The sequence below is a fragment of the Petaurus breviceps genome, unplaced genomic scaffold, assembly GCF_028583685.1.
Source record: "Petaurus breviceps papuanus isolate PSGF00001 unplaced genomic scaffold, PetGlider_PUasm1.0 91041, whole genome shotgun sequence".
Classification (NCBI taxonomy): Eukaryota; Metazoa; Chordata; class Mammalia; order Diprotodontia; family Petauridae; genus Petaurus; species Petaurus breviceps.
Genome location: NW_027187400.1, coordinates 38,625,841 through 38,639,312, shown reverse-complemented (window position 1 = coordinate 38,639,312; position 13,472 = coordinate 38,625,841). Strand labels below are relative to the sequence as shown.

Below are 13,472 nucleotides of genomic sequence, written 5' to 3'. Positions count from 1 at the left end.
ATACTAACTCAGATATTACTCCCCTTGGCCTCCATATTCAGCATAAGAACAAGCCATGTTACATCAAAAAGGCATTTCCACAGAGGAGCGGGCATTCCTCAAACACTTGTAATACCCACTCTCTATTTGCTGGGACTTTTATGCACCAGTTTGTAAGAAAGTCAAATCAATGATGATCCTGAGAACAGCCTCCCCACCCGAAGAAACCAGGCTAGCCTATATGAAACACATACACTGCTTCTACCGCATCCCACCCATTAGTGGGAAGGTCCCAACAACTATTTTAGGAGAACTTGCACCTCTAAATAATCACAGAAATGTGACAGATTAAATCTGAAATAACTGAGGAAACAAAGGTGCAAGCTTTTGAACATATTTATTTATTAAACAATGTACTCGAATTGCATAACAAATTGGGACCAGGCCTCCTCAGATTGTCACTAAACCCTGAATACAGGGGAAGACAGATTTTTTATCAATTTTTGTTAATCAAGTGAGACCAATTAATTAAAAGAAAAGAGTTAGAAAGATACAAACAAGGATAAAAAAATAGGTAATCTGATTTCTAATTGGAGGAAAGATTAGGGACCTTCCAATTTAGGAATTTTGGTTAAGTTGGGAGGCGAGGCAGGGTGAGTAGATTTCGAGGTCTTTCCTTTTCCAGAATTGAGAGATGCTGATTTCATTTAGGAAATGACACTTATACCATCTAGCTTCCCATGGACCATTTGCAGAAGATGGAGGGGTAGCAGTGTCGATAAGATAGAATCTGACTGTTTTTCTCCGTTCTCTCAGTAAACCAGCGCCATCTTGGAACTAGCCTTCACTCCATCTCGTCAGAGACAATCTTGGGTAAGCAATGTCGCTCTTCAGTGTTGAAAGCAAGCTTAATATAAGCAAAACAGGCACTCAGCAATACAATTGATGTTTTAAAAGATGCAATTCAGTAGAGATAATGGCAGGGGAGTTCAGAGTAAGTTTTCTGATATAAAAACAACCATAATCAACACCAGGAATATCAGACTATGCATAGCACACTTAATTATACCTTCACCACCATCACAAGTTGGGGTCAACTCTATAAGGTAACTAAGATGTCATAAACATGAGTAGATACTGAATCTCACCTCCTATCACTATCCATGGGTCATGCTGGTCAGCACTTCCTGCCTTCTTTCTCCTGTTTGCTTTTGGTCTATCCCATTCTGGAGTGGAGAAACTCGAGACTCATTGAAGAAGTTGGGAGAACGTCCTGGGGGTTGGTAGCTAATGGCTACCAGGATCTTTTTTTTTTAATTAAGCAATTGGGGTTAAGTAACTTGCTCAAGGTTACATGGGCCACATGTTTCTGGGTGGGTGCTAAGTGTCTGAGCCTGGATTCAATCCCCAGGTCATCCCGACACTGGAGCCGGTGCTCTTACTCACTGTGATACCTGGCTGCCCCCGGCTACCAGGATCTTTATTTAGACAAATTTAGAAAGTATAAACCTCAAAAGAGAAAAGGTTGCCTAGTGATTTTGGTAGAGGGAGTGTGTATCCAACTCCACCTCTGTGATGGGCGAGTTAGGGAGTATTAGTAAAAAGTACAACCAGTAGTAGAAATGATGGCAGAGGAAGTTGTGTCATCAGGAGGGAGCCAGGTCTAAGTGAACTTTCCACTCATCTCTTTCTCAGGAGCAGAGACCTGAAACGTCTCCTGGGTGACAAATACCCCAGAAAGCTCCTCTGGCGATGTGAAGGAAGTGTCCTTCAGAATGTTCTTGCAGGTAGGGATTTTAACACGGACAGACTTCCACGGGTCTTCCATGGGTTTGACTTTGAACTCCTCCGCTGTGGTTGGCAGCTACTGGGCTGGATTTACTGTCTTGCCATTCAAAGTTGGTAAGATTGTGCCCTGAATGAATTCTATTGAGTCCTTATGTAAATTTCTACTGTATCTTTGATCTTTCTCACCCCTTCTTGCTTCACTGAGGCCAGTGAGGTTGTCTGAGACTCATCTTTGACAAGGCTCTCCACTCCATCGCCATTGTTTTCATCTGACAAGTTGGCATTTTCCATGGGTTGTTTGTATTTCACTCATGGCTTAGAAATACCTGACCTGGGGCAGCTAGGAGGTGCAGTGAATAGAACATCTGCCCTGAAGTCAGGAGGACCTGAGTTCAAATCTGGCCTCAGACCCTTAACACTTACTAGCTGTGTGACCTTGGGCAAGTCACTTAACCCCAATTGCCCTGCCTGCCCCCCTCCAAAAAAAGAAACACCCATCCAGTTCATTTTGATGGGCCACTCATAGAAAAAGATGAGTTTGTCTTTTTGATTGTCAACTGATGCCTCTCCATCCAGCTTACTCATAGTTGCCCTTTTCACTTTGCACCTGGCTCCCCAGAAGCAGAAATTTCAGCTTATTGGTTTGAAGCATTCTCCATGGGGGGCACCCTTGTCCCACCTGGCCGTCTAGTCGTCGATTTTGCCATAGCAGGCTCCTGCATGGCCCCCTCCCCACCCACCTGGCAATGCCTGGAAATTACTAGAAGTGCGTATAGCACCTCCCAGCTTGCTTTTCCTTTCACATTTCTCCACCCCAGTCCCACCCTCTGTAAATGCCTTTTCTAATAACAAATTGAGGCTACTGCTGGGGGCTCAGGAGCTACCATCCCAGAAGCACAGTCTCTTAACCAGCACTGAAATCCCATGTCCTAAATAAGTATAGACTGCAAGGAGTGCAAGCCTCTTGCCCTGAGACTGGTCGAGAGAGCCAGTATAACAATTCACCAATCAGAAGCAGGTTGAGAACTCCAGGAGAACATGGTACATTGGTCTTTCAAAGACAGATGCTGCACTGGGCACAAAAAGCAGCATTGAGGAGACAGAACTGCAGTGTCTTTAGTTAAGGGGATCTTTGAGTTATTATAGAACCATCTTCCCCAGGTCCGAATTAATCATGGACCCAGCCCCAGTCTCCACTGCCAGATATTTGGTACAGAATAGGGAATTAGTGGACTTCCTGACCTTTACAGCCATCTAGTTAGACAGCACACAAAGAGAGAAAGGAGGAGGAAAAGATTTATGGAGTTGAACAAAGAATGTGTTACCCTCTTGAGATGAAAGTAATGGCTATATTACCAGAATCTGCATATAGATTCAGAATATCATTCTGTAGCAGCTATGGCTAAGGGAATCCGATGCTGGCCAGTTGACTGGCAGAATAATGTGACTTTGGGGTTCCAATTTCCTTTCCATTAGACCACCTTGATTCACCATTCAGCTTTGCTAATCCACATAGCCTCCCAGGGTCTGTTCAGGAAATTAAAAGGCTGGAGATTTGAACTATGCTTAAACACTGGGCTCTGCCTCCAGCCACAGCAGAGCTTTCTTGGATTGCTCCCAAAAGAACCTGCCCCAATTCAAGACAATGCCCTCAACCCCATTATGGCACTTGGCATCCTGTTACAATTTCTGCTGTATATGATACAGTAAGACAAAATGTAGATATCTCCATGTTTGGAACCAACAAGATTAGTGTATGAGCAGTTAGGTGGAGGACTGAATAGAGGACTGCTATTCATCTTCAATGAGCTCAAATCCCGCCTCAGACACTGTCTTTGTGACCTTGGACAAGTCACTTTGCCTCAGTTTTCTTATCTGTAAAATGAACTGGAGAAGGAAATGGCAAACTACTCTAGTATCTTTGTCAAGAAAACCCCAAATGGGGCAGCTAGGTGGTGCAGTGAATAGAGCACCAGCCCTGGAGTCAGGAGGACCTGAGTTCAAATCCAGCCTTAGACACTTAACACTTACTAGCCCTGTGACCTTGGGCAAGTCACTTAACCCCAACTGCCCTGTCCTTGCCCTTCCAAAAAGCAACAAACAAACAAAACCACAACAATAACAAAGAGTCATGGAGAGTCAGACATGACTGAAAAATGACAAAACAAAGATGAATGTATCCTGACACCGATTAGAAGGGAATATGGACGTCATCTTACCCTGACCCCCTCCTCCCTCTTTTAGAAGTATTTAAAAAGTATTTTTAAATTATCTTAGTTTGAAGATATAATAATCCTTCTTCATATATGTAATATAATGATAATAATCTTCCTTCAGGGCGGCCAGGTGGCTCAGCGAGTAAGAGCACCGGCTCCAGTGTTGGGATGACCTGGAGATTGAATCCTGGGCTCAGACACTCAGCACCACACCCAGAAATAACTGGCTGTGTAACCTTGAGCAAGTTACTTAACCCCGATTGCTTAAAAAAAAAATAATCTCCCTTCAACTCTCAATTCCAACACAATGTTCTGAGCTTCTTGGATATCCAACTTGGCCCAGGAAGGGCTTCTCTTGGCACTAACTAGGGTGGTGATTGGACATGGGCAAGGGGCCCCTAACCAGTCCACACTGACCATATCAGGGTGATCAAAAGGACAGAAGTCTCTGATTACTGTGATTAATGGAAAGCAACTTATGAGTTCACCTATGACCAGCTGGAAAGGTGAATCCTTAGAGGGAGTGGACAAAGAGGGATAGAATGGTTTCGGAACAATAATTCTCCAAGTGTGTACTTAGAGTTAAGTGACTATGGTTCTATCTGATCAAGTAAAATGTGAATTGAACTTTACTGTGAGAGGTGTACCTATGGCTTATCTCACTACAGAGTCTGTTCTCTTATCCAGAAAGGCTGTAATTGGAATGTTAAAATGAGAAAGATTTTCAGTCTTGAAGTATCTCTTGCTGTCTTTTGCTCTTCCTTGTCCTATCTAGAGAGAAAATGCCTCTATTAGAATATTCTAAGAGAGGTGTGGTAGCACTCACCTATGATTCCCTCTTCTGGAGGAGGCTGAGACTGGTGGATTGTTTGAGCTCAGGAGTTCTGTGATTCAATGGGCTGAGCCTTTCTGAACTCAGATCAGTACCAGCGTAACCTGAGCTCTAAAGTCCATTGGTTTGGGATTCTCTCCTTATTGATGAAGACCAATGTCTTTCTCCTTTGTGAGGAGGTGAGGGTAGGAGTGAGAACAGAGCTTGTCTTTGGGTCAGTTGCAGTTGCTTTGGACATCTTTTGCTTCCAGCCCTTGAAAGAGAAGATGGAAGATGTGAACCCCTTTAGGTTGCTGAAGGAAAAGACCACAGAAAGAAGCTGATATGAGAGGAATGAGTCGTCTCCAGCATATCCCTCTTCCTAGACTGCTACATCAGTGACTTTGGGGAACATTCCCTTGGGTGAGATCTGGGTTAAGCTGAGTTCCCTCCCTCCCAATGGGAATACTCCCTCAGTCTCTATTGTTTGGTATATATTCTCTTATATAGACCTTCTCTGATTTCTGTTTGCTATGGAATTGGATAAATGGGCTTCTTTTTTAATTGCTATGTGGATTCATTATGGAATTGGTATTTGGTGGGAAGCGAATCAAACCTTGGATATAAAGCCTGGGGTCCTGCTTCCCCCATTAAGAGGCAGTGATCAATAGAAGTGGGAGAAAGACCCATATGTACAAAAATGTTTATAGCAACTCTTTTTGTGGTGGCAAAGAATTGGAAATTAAGGGGGTGCCCATCAATTGGCAAATGGCTGAACAAGTTGTGGTACATGAATGTAATGGAATACTATTGTGCTATAAGAAATGATGAGCAGGCAGACTTCAGAAAAGCCTGGAAAGACTTATATGAACTGATGCTGAGTGAAATGAGAAGAACCAGAAGAACATAGTATACACAGTACAACAACATGGTGTGAGGACTTACTTTGACAGACTTAGCTCTTCTTAGCAATGCAAGGATCGAAGACAACTCCTAAAGATTCATGATGGAAAATGCTATAACATCCAGAGAAAGAACTATGGAGTCTGAATGCAGATGGAAGCAGACTATTTGCTCTCTCTTTCTTTTTTTGTTTTGTTTTGTTTTTTTCTGTCTTGTGATTCCTCCCATTTGTTCCAAGTCTTCTATACAGCAAGACTAATGTGAAAATATGTTTAATAAGAATGTATATGTAGAGCCTATATCAAATTGCAGGCTGTCTTGGGGAGCGGAGAGGGGAGGGAAGGGAGAAGCTTATGGAAGTGAATGTTGAAAACTAAAAATTAATTTTTTTTAAAAAAAGAGGCAGCGATCAGAAGTTAGGTTGAGCCTAAAACTACATCTCCTAGACTAATACTTAAGGAAACAGACAGATATAATTGTGCCCTGATACCCCTTTATCTCTGAGGAGAGTAGAGTGATCAAGCTTCTGGTCCCAATCTCCTGCTTACCCACCTGGCAGGAAATAAAGGGTGGAGAGAGAAGAGAAGAGGGATTATGTCTTTCCCTTTCCTTTAAAATCACACAAGGACACCTCCATGCCACCTAGGTGAGGGACACCCTCGAAGCACCAGGGACCACCAGATTGTACAAGAGAGGCAAATTGACCAGGCTGGAAACCATGTGAATTAGCAGTGAAATCAGGCTGGTGAGGGACCACTTCACTTCCAACCTAGGCAATATGGGGTGACACAGTCAGGAAAAAGAGAAAAACAAAGAAAAGATTAGAATAATCTAAATTAATTTTTTAAGTGTTTCTCTGGGGATGCCCATTGCCTTCGGGAGCAAATCTAAAATCCTCTGGCATTCAAAGCCTTTCATAACCTGACCTCCCCCTGCCTTTGCAGTCTTCCTACCCTGTATTCCCCTTCATGTGCTCTATATTCCAGTGACACTGGCCTTCTTCTGGATGTTGCTGGAACAAGATACTCTATCTCCCGACTGCATGCGTTTACTCTGGCTGTGCCCCATGCCTGGAATGCCTGTCTTGGGGTGAGGGAGGGGAGAGATGGGGGGAAAATTTGAAACTCAAAATCTTGTGGAAGCAAATGTTGAAAACCAAAAATTAATTAATTAATTAAAAAAGGAAAAAAAAAACCTTTAGCCTAGGGAGTGATAGTCTTTATTGACCTGGTAAGGTCTTTGCTCATAGCCTGGGCTAATCACCAACTCTTGATCTCAGTTATTTAATAAAATAGGGACGAATCCCACCCCATCTGTCAGGATCACAGGATTTTAGAGTTAGCAGGGACCTTAGAGGCATGAAGACCACTCTGAGCTCAGACAACAAAAGAATATCAACTCCAACACACCAGATGCAGTGTCCACCATCTTCCACTTTTAAGATCCCCGGTAAGGGGGAATGTACTCCTTCCAGAGGCTCTTTTAGACAGCTCTAATTGTTTAAAAAATATTTTCCTGACACCAAGTCTAAATTCTTCCAAATACTTGAAAACAACTATCCCATCTCTCCCAAGCTTCCTCTTTTTCAGGCTAAATATGAGAGATACCATGACAGAGAGGAGAGAATGCTGGACTTGGCCCCAGGACAACCTGAGTTCAAATCCTACATCAGGCACTTTCTGGATGTGTGACCCTGGGCAAACCACCTACCCCTCCCTCAATTTCCTCATCCATAAAATGGAAATGATAATAGCACCTCCCTCCCAGGGTTGCTGGAAGGATCAGGTGAGACAACATGCAAACCTTAAAGTGTCATATACATACTATTTTTACTAGCTATGCAACCCTGGGTAAGTCACTTATGCTCCCTTGACCTGTTTTCTCATCTGTAAAATAAGGGAAATTGGACTTAGTGGTCCTTAATGTCCCTTCTAGAGGGCCACACCTAGAGTCAGGAAGACACTCATCTTCCCAAGTTCAAATCCAGCCTCAGACACCTACTAGCTGTGTGACTCTGGACAAGTCACTTGACTTTGCTTGCCTCAGCTTCTTCATCTGTAAAATTAGCTGGAGAAGGAAATGGCAAATCACTCCAGTATCTGCCAAGAAAACCCCAAATGGGATCACAGAGAGGTGGACACGACTGAAAATGCTGGACAACAACCCAAACAAAAGGGCTCCCCTCACTCTAAACCTATGGCTTTTTGACGGCCCCCACCTGCACCCTGCCAGTCCCTTCAGATCCCAACGTGACATAGACCTGAGGCCCTCCTTCTGGAGTCTTTCCAAAATGTGGTGCTCAGAACCAAACACAAGATGTGGTCTGACTGGTTACGTGAGAAATAAAATCTCAGGAATTAGAGTCTCACTGGGTACAATACACCGTAGACCCAGAACTGAAAGAAACCATGCAAGGTCATCCAGTCTCTGCATTGTTATATATGTTTTATAGATGAGGAAACTGAGGCAAGCAGGGTTAAGTGACTTGCCCAGGGACACACAGCTAGTAAGTGTCTGAGGCCAGATTTGAACTCAAGACGATTGAGTCTTCCTGACTCTAGGCCTAGTGCTCTACCCACTGCATCACTGGCACATAGTAGGTGTGGACTAAATGTTCATTGATTGATTGATAGGAAACAGCACCCTCACGCATTATCTTAAGGATAATGGACAACAACACCCTTAATCCATCTTAATCATTCACAGATCTCCAAGGCCCTTCCCAAAGAGGCGGGTCTATGACCCCCATCTTGGGAATGGGGAAAATGAGGCAAGGGCAAGGACAGCAGGAAGTCTGCTCATGGCTGCGGCCAAGCTGGGAGCTAAACAAGATTCTCCTGCCCTAGCAGGGCTGGGCCTTAAGCCTTCTCCCTAGGAGTGAGCTGAGTGAATACGTGGGCAGCCAGCCAGCCAGTGTTCAGTCAGTGTTCTGGGGGCAGCTGCAAAAACCCCATTCCCCTGGAAACAAATGGGTAATAAAACCCAGCCCAGCCCACCTCCGATCTGGCTGGGCCCTAATCCTCAATTACCTAGGAAAGAGCTGTTCCAGATAGCACCTCACTAAAGAAAAACACATGCTTGTCAGGCCTGGATGGAGATTAACGCTTCATAGTGGTACCTTGGTGCGTGAGAAACCAGACCCCAGAACGAAAGGAGGAAAATTATGGGGCCTTGGAAGGCTGGGGTGACCTGTACAGTATGTTTTAAAAAAGGAGAGGAATGCATACATACACACACACACACACACACACACACACACATACACACACACACACAGCCAAACTTTATTCCTATAGAGGGAAGCATGAAGCTAATTATGTATGCCCAAGTCCTCCTGCTACAACCAGCCACATGTTGGTGGGGGGAAAATCGTCACCAGGATGCTCCCAGGCCAATTTTTTCCATTCTTTATATGCCCATTGCTTAGCACAGTGCCTGAAACATGGTAGGGGCCATATTAGTGCTTACTATTATAATATATAATATTATCATATAATATATAATATTCCTGTTATTATTATAATATTCTCCCCTTACTATGGCAGAGATGCCATAGAATTTCGATTTGGAAGGACCTTGTAGACCATACTGTCATTTTGGCCAATGAGGAAGCTGAGGGGGAAAGGTGACCTGTCCAAGATCACTCAGGTAGTAGCTAGGAGACGTAGGACTGAACCATAGGTCTAATGCCCTGTTCCTGACACAAAGCAGGGCTCCGAGGGGTTTCTGTGGTTCTCTCACCTGCTAAGACCCCATGCTGTACTCCTGCCTCATTGGAGAGCCCAGCACTGGTTTCTTATGACAGAAGTAAACCGATGTGTGCGTCTGAGAAATTCAAGAAAGTAAGGCCACTTGGGGAGAGACAATTGATATTTCTGCCACCTGACCATCTTCTACTCCCTGTGTGGGGTCAAGAAGGTGCGTGCAATTCTGTTTTTGCTTTTTAAAGCTCTGTTCTTACCTGGTCTCCAAGCCTAATCTGTGATCAGGGCAATCAGCTGCCCCCATAAGTTTGTAGAAATAGCCTCAGTGCACAGGCCTTCCCTCCAGCCCAGGCAGGCCCCTTTGGGACACCAGTATAGGATAAGGACCAGTCTATTGACTTCTCAGGGCTAGGAGAAGCTCCATGAGATTTTATTCATCTATAAACAGGACTTGATTTCTTTTGCCTTTGGAAACATACTAAGACCCCCTTTCTCCCTAATAAGAAAAATATTAGGTCACCTGTATAGGACTTAGATGGGTAGTTTCATTATTAGTAAAGGTAAATAAGGATTCGAGATAAGGAAACTATATCTGGCAGTGTAAGCTGGAACTTCTTTCAGAACTTGAACATGGCCCAGGGTCCTGGGAAGTTAATAATTTTCTCAGGAGTCTCAGAGTCAGTTGGAGCTAAGAGACTGGATTTGAGCACAGGTTTTCATGAGACCCGCTGTTTTAGCCACTAAGGCACACTACTTCTTGAAGAAAACCTTAAGAAATAGTATTATTGGGATGGCTAGGTGGTGCAGTGAGTAAAGCGCCGACCCCGGAGTCAGAGGACCCGAGTTCAGTTCTGGTCTCAGACACTTAACACCCACACAAAAAAAATAGCCATGTAACCCTGGGCAAGTTACTTAACCCCAATTGCCCTCCAAAAAAGGGAAAAAAAAAGAAGAAAGAAATAATTATTTCAGTGTCCTTTGTCAACCCGACAGAACCAGCCTCTAACCTGTGGATAGCCAGAGTCAACCATGAGGCTAGAGACAGGAGAGTCAGGAATCAAACAGAAGTTTAATTTCAAGAAGAGAGAAACAGCTTGTAAGCAGGGATACCTGTGTAAGTGGATACAAGGGATATAAGTGGGGAGACCCCAAGACAGTGTGGGGAAATCTTCATGCTCAAACCAATGACTCTGCACAGAGCGGTAGCCCAGACAATGGGGGTAAACAGCAGCAAAGAGACAAATTTAATTCATGACAGGACTTTAAGACTGGAACATGGCTACTTGTCCAAGTTCAAGTACCTTATGAAGCCCAGAACCGGGCCTCTATCTGGCTTCTGGGCCATTTCCACAAAGTCCCCTCAAAGCGCCTTCTTTCCTCTTTAGAATATAAACTCCTTTTCCTTTTTCCCTAATTATCTTTGGAAATAGACCAAGTAATAGTATTGCTGGGTCAAAGGGTATAGGTAGTTTAATAATGTTTTGGGCATAATTCCAGATTGTTTTCCAAAATGGTTGGACCATTTTACAATTCTGCAAACAATAAATTAGTGTCCCAATTTTTCCACATCTTCTGTAACATTTGTCACTTTCCCCTTCCATCATCTAGTAGATAGCTCAAGATTATTTTAATCTGCATTTCTCTGATCTATAATGATTTAGAGCATTTTTATATGACTATAAATTTTTTAGATTTCTTCATTGGAAAACTGCCTATTCATATCCTTTGGCTATTTATCAATTGGGCTATGACTCATGTTCTTATAGACTTGACAGAGTTTTAAATACCATTTATGAATTTCCCTCCATCTTATTTTTACTCACTAATTTCCTTCTCAGCCTCTCTTTTTACCCTATCCCTGTTATCTTACCTTTCCCCCTTACACTCTATTTCCTTATTTTACCTACCCCTCTCTAAAATTCCCTCCTTTATCTTCTCCCCCCACCTTCCCAATCTTATTCTATACACTCTTTTAAAAGGCCCTCCCCTGTCCTATCCCCCAGTTTTCTCAGCTCTCTAGAAGTTCAGAAGACTTTCTAAATCTTTTCAGATGTACACTTTGTTTTCTCTTCAACCCAGATGAGAGTAAGTTTCCAGCATTACCAGTCCTCCACCCCCACCTGTTTCCTCTGTATTTATTCTTCCTTTCATGCCCCATGTTTATGAAATAATTATAGCAGCTCTCTTTGCAGTGGCAAAGAACTGGAAATTACAAGGATGTCTATCAAAATGGGGAATGGCTGGACAAGTTGTGGTATATGATTGTGATGGAATACCATGGTGCTGTAAGAAATGATGCTTGGGGGTGTCTAGGTGGCAAAGTGAGTAGACCATAGGTCCCTGAATCAGGAGGACCCGAGTTCGGTTCCAGCCTGAGACACTTAACACCCACACAAAAATACTAGCCGTGTAACCTTGGGCAAGTTACTTAACCCAAATTGCCCTCCAAAAAAAGCAAAAAAATGATGCTCAATGGATTTAGAAAAATATGGACTCACAAAAAATAACAAAGAGCAAAAAATGTGCAAACCAAGAGAACATTATATATAGTAACATCAATAGTGTTTTAAGAACAACTTTCAGTGAATAAGTTATTTTTGGAATTGTAAATATCCAAATTAACTTTAAAGGATTGTAACGTAATGCCAAGAAAGGCAACTTCCCAAGGTTCAAAATACCATCATAGGTGCTCTCCATTTCATTCAGTGAAAAATTAAGAACAGAGAAGATCAAAATATGACATCATTCAAAATACAGCATTTACTAAGTGTGATTCAATAATCTCCAAGTACTACCCCACCCCAGGACATTACATTCATTTAATCAATTACAAAGTCCCTGTTCTAAATACTACTCCACCCCTAGGCTGTACCTTCATTTAGTCCATCACAAAGCCCCTCTTCTCAAATGGAGATTAGTTTCCAATCATAAGTAAAGTACATTCATTTATTCAATCATAGAACACAAAAAGATCAAAAGTTCCCCACCCCTGGATCACAATTGAATCTACACCAGAGTTACAACAAGCTTAAGCACAGTACTTAATACCCAAATGGAGGTCTTTTCTTCATCTTGACAAGAGGCAAGTTCTCAGCAATCTTTGTTCCTGGGGAGACAAAGCTTAGCAAGGCCACAAGATACATTGCCAGTCTCTTCATTAATTCATTCTCTGTCTGTAAAACAGTCCTAGAACCCCTGAAAACATTAGCAAAACCCCCTTCCAGGGTTTCTGTAAACATACAACAAGAAAATCCTTCTTCAGGGCTTCTGAACCAACAGCAAGGTTCCAAGTCTTCTGCAACAACAGCACTGTCCTTCACCAGTGGACAGTATTCACTCTCTGTCTGCAGAACAGTCTCAGGAGCTCTGAACCAACAGCAAGGTTCCAAGACTTCTACGACAATAGCACTGTCCTTCACCAGTGGACAAATCTGGCAAAACAACAGCATAACAGCCATGTCTCCTCAGTCCTTGGCAGCTCTGGGTGGCAGCTCTCAAAAGTCCTGGGCAATTCAAAGTGGCCCTCAGCAATCCTCTCAGTCTCTCTCTGCCTCCAAAGGTGCTGCTTCCAAAAAAGTTCTTCTGCCTCTCTCTTGTCTTGTGTCTCTCTAAATTTATGTCACCAGCTCCTCCCAGTCCATCCCTCTCTTTTCACGTCAACAGTCCATCCCACAAGTGGGATTAACAAGCTCTGGGTTTTAACACCAAAAACCAAGCCAATACAGGGGGATCTTTATATTCTGTTACTATTACAAGGACATATGAAGAAAGATACTATCTGCATCCAGAGAAAAAACTGATAAATAAATGTATAGAATAATTTTACATATATATGTATACACACACACATACCTATTTGTGTCTAATGGGCAGCCATTTCTAGGGTGGGGGAAGGAGGGAGGAAAGAAAAAAAGAAAAAATTTATATGATACTTTTGTATATTTGAAAGGAATAGCAAATTGTGCCTAGTAGATTTGCAGTTCCATGTACAATCATCTTTTTTATTATACTGTTATAAAAATGCTCGTTTTAGGGGGCAGCTAGGGGGCACCTGCCCTGGAGTCGGGAGGA

At 43.0% G+C, this 13,472-nt stretch overlaps 1 pseudogene; it reads right to left on the bottom strand.

The window, feature by feature from the left end:
• Positions 1-1,642: 1,642 nt before the first annotated feature.
• LOC138154593 (activator of 90 kDa heat shock protein ATPase homolog 1-like) lies at positions 1,643-8,350 on the bottom strand (annotated as a pseudogene).
• Between the last annotated feature and the right edge of the window lie 5,122 nt (positions 8,351-13,472).